Here is a 3557-nt window from a genome sequence, read left to right on the forward strand (position 1 = left end):
GAAAGATACAACATACTATATTGTGGTTGCCAAGGAGTAGAGGAATACTATCAACACCATAATTTGCCAGGATGAGGACAGACATCCCAAAGTGCCTAAGGTATCTGAATGATTTTGTGAAAACCTCAAGAGATTCCAATATAGAAACCAATTGTCATGAAGGTTAGGTGGGGATGTTCCATCTCTCTGCTATAGTTAACGATTTCTGATGGGTGTTGTTTCATTTTCCCTCTTTCAGTAAGTCAAGGACTAGATAGTTTCTGTTCTAACAGAAGTTGTGTACACAACTAGAGAACGGAGAAATATGAAGTCTATTTCACCAGGTACTAAATGAATCCATTTTCAAGTAAATAGCTAATGGCCTGATAGTTTTGTTTTCCTTTTAATTACAGAGTTGCAACTGCATAAAATTTGTAGTGACTAGAATTCCAAAAGCCTGGAAAACATAAAATGACTACATTATAACACAGCAGTAGAAGTAACCATTCACCTTTTCATCCCAGTTGAGAAACAATTTATCCAAGGGAGTAAAACGCTGATTTTGTTCCTTTTTATCACCAATGTAATAGACATGGTAGAAAGAAGTCATTTTTTTTAAATAAACAGGCTAATAAACTTTTCATAGTTATTTATCAGGCTATTATAATGCAATCTCTGCTATGTATTTCAAATCCCATAACTTTTTTATTTCTTAATTTCAGAAGGTCAGTAACATAATAGAACTGAGATTTTTTTTCCCTCTGCTACTAAATCCCCAGAGCTAAAGCCTTAAACTAGATCACTTTTCCTTTACCTCACTGCAAAGTACAAATTACTAATCAACAAAAAAGAAAATCCCATATGTATGATCTTTTTACATTAATTTCTTTGGCTATGTACTGAGTTTGGTAGTTTGATTAACATTTCTCTTAATGCTACACTTTCTTTAGAAATGTACATCAGATAAAAATCCCTAGACAATATTTAGGATAATAAATGAGAGTGTCCAACTGAGAATTTATCTACATCTTTCCAAGGTCCCACAATCAAAATGCAATTCATAATGGATTCTGCACCTGACAAAATATATACAGCCTACCCCAGTAAATAAACAAACACATTGAAGGCAGGAGTTTCTCTCTCTTTCTCTTTCTCTCTGTCTCCCTTGAAATCAGTAGTTCTCTTGTATTGTTATCTTTAAAATATCATGTAATGGCCTTAGAAGTCATCTGGCTTGTTACTGTAGCTGGCAAACTCATAGATTGTACTCATCAGCCAGCTGAACTGTTCCCTTTTCAGAGAAATAGATAGTATCCAAGAATTTCCTTAAGTCTTTGTTTTCAGCTGTTGCAGATTGCAGTATGGAAGCAGCCTAATTTGAAACAAATTCAACTTTGTTGCCTTCAAGGATCAACTCATCTTTCTGGGCTTCAGATACTGAACAAGCAATACCTGTTCGCATTCAGACCTTTAGGATTTATTTTTCAGGCAAGAAATTTTGGAATTCAATAAAAGACCCATTCTCTGATTACTGACGTTGAAGGGGAAAAGAGCGTACCCAGACCTCATCTTATAACAAAAGCTAAGTAGAACACCCTTGATCATGTTCTGTTCATGTGTATAGATAGTATGAACTGTAGCTAGTTCCTTTTTTCCCCCACCATTTGTCAACCTACAGCCTCTTCCTTTTCTTTCTAAGGAGACTGAGCTCTACATTGATGTGATTGAAGTCCCTCCACAGGGTTCCTTGGGGGCCTTCACAATAACTGTGCATCCCTTCAGAGTGATGTTGACATTTTCTATAATGTCGACGGTCTGATCGCTTAGAATGGTCTTCCTCCTGAGATACTGGTGTTCTCAGAGCCATGGCTTCAGACTCCTAGGGTATACCAAAGTTTCTCCTTGATTAAGTGGTTTGCATCATAACCATATTGACTGCAGGTAATAACACAATAGGTTATTTTTATTAAATTTCTATTGTTTGACACATAATTCACTCTGTATTTTGTTCATGAATTCAAGACCTCAAAACAACATATAAAAGGATTTATAATGTTTTCAGTTACTATTATTTTAATGCATAAAACTTCATTAACAAGCTCCTGTTTCCACAACTGGCACAAGTGTTTGAACCCACCCACTCTTTACAGAGTACATTTGTGAGCTATGATTTTATTTACAATTTTATTTCTAGAGCTAAAACTTTGTTAATTTAAGTATGAGTTAATGCATTCATTATAAATCCCCTAGTGAATTTAAGTTACTATCCTTTTTTTGTTTTGCTTTTCTTCCTCTCAAATTTTTACTTTCATGGGATTGCTACTTTATACCAAGAATCCAGAGCTAGAAAGTATTTTTGTGTGCATGTGGTTACATTTCTGATAAGGGCATAAATCTTAATTAAATGAAAAAATAAAAATTTGCTTCAAGAGAAACTGTGGACAATAAAGCAAATTAATAAGATGCCTACTTTTCTGCTTTACATAAGTGATGGTTGGGTTTGTGTTAACAATAATGTAACAATGTATAGAGACTGACACTCCTACTTTGATTCAGAATGGTTCTTATTTGTTAAATTTTAGCAAGAACAGATTATAATTTAAAAAGTAACTCTTATCATCTGTATATCAAATAGATGACTATGAAGTCCACCAAGGACATGATTAAAGTAGTGATTATTTATGATGGTATATCTGTTTGTTAATGGAGTACAGTAATAACAGGGGAAGAAAAAAAAAACAGGAATTTCCAGTTCAAATTATGTTCACATTCATAGGATGAGACAGTAAAGCTATTAATAATTGTCTCCTTTCACTTTAACTTGAGTAAGTCGTACATAGAACATATTATTTTCTAAAAGGAAACCACTTAACTCATTAGAATTTATTTTACATGGTACTAAAACTTGAAGCAGCCTTTAAAAATAATTGTACAGGAATTAACAAATGCATTTTACTGTTTCACTTGTCTAATTTACAAAGTGTGTAAATATTGACATAAAATAAATTTAAAAGAAATTCTTCTTCAGACAATGTTTAATCGACCCTTCCTAAGAATCTACAGGATAAAAAGCATACAATGGTGATATCAGTAATAGCTAAAAAGTGATTGTCCACTTAGTATCTACCACCTACTCTTTCAGCAATTGTCCCACAGACAAGGACTGTTGTTATGTGCACTTTACACGTGTGGAAAAGCAAGGTTTTGAGACATTATCTAATTTGCCCAATCACATTGCAAATGGGTGACAGAACCAGGATTCAAACTGAAATAGTTTTGACTCTAACTCTTATGCTGAACCAGCTCCAAAGCAATACAGGTATCTTCTCTGTCCTAAGAAAGGGTACATTCTCAGGACCAGCAGTAGGCATAATGGCTATGTTGCTGGACTCCTATGTAGTTGACTGTGGTTTGTGTCCCTGGTCTGGTGGCTTAAACTCATGCCAGGCATGTGTGTGTGCGTGCCCAAGATCCCAAGAGGAGAATGGAGGAGAAGGGATTGTGGTGTGGCCATCCCCCTAGGGGGTGATTTCTCACTTTCTGTCTCTCCGTCTCTGTCTGTCTGTCTGGTGAGAGCA

Source organism: Tupaia chinensis, unplaced genomic scaffold (genome assembly GCF_000334495.1).
Source record: "Tupaia chinensis unplaced genomic scaffold, TupChi_1.0 Scaffold000478_3, whole genome shotgun sequence".
Taxonomy (NCBI): domain Eukaryota; kingdom Metazoa; phylum Chordata; class Mammalia; order Scandentia; family Tupaiidae; genus Tupaia; species Tupaia belangeri.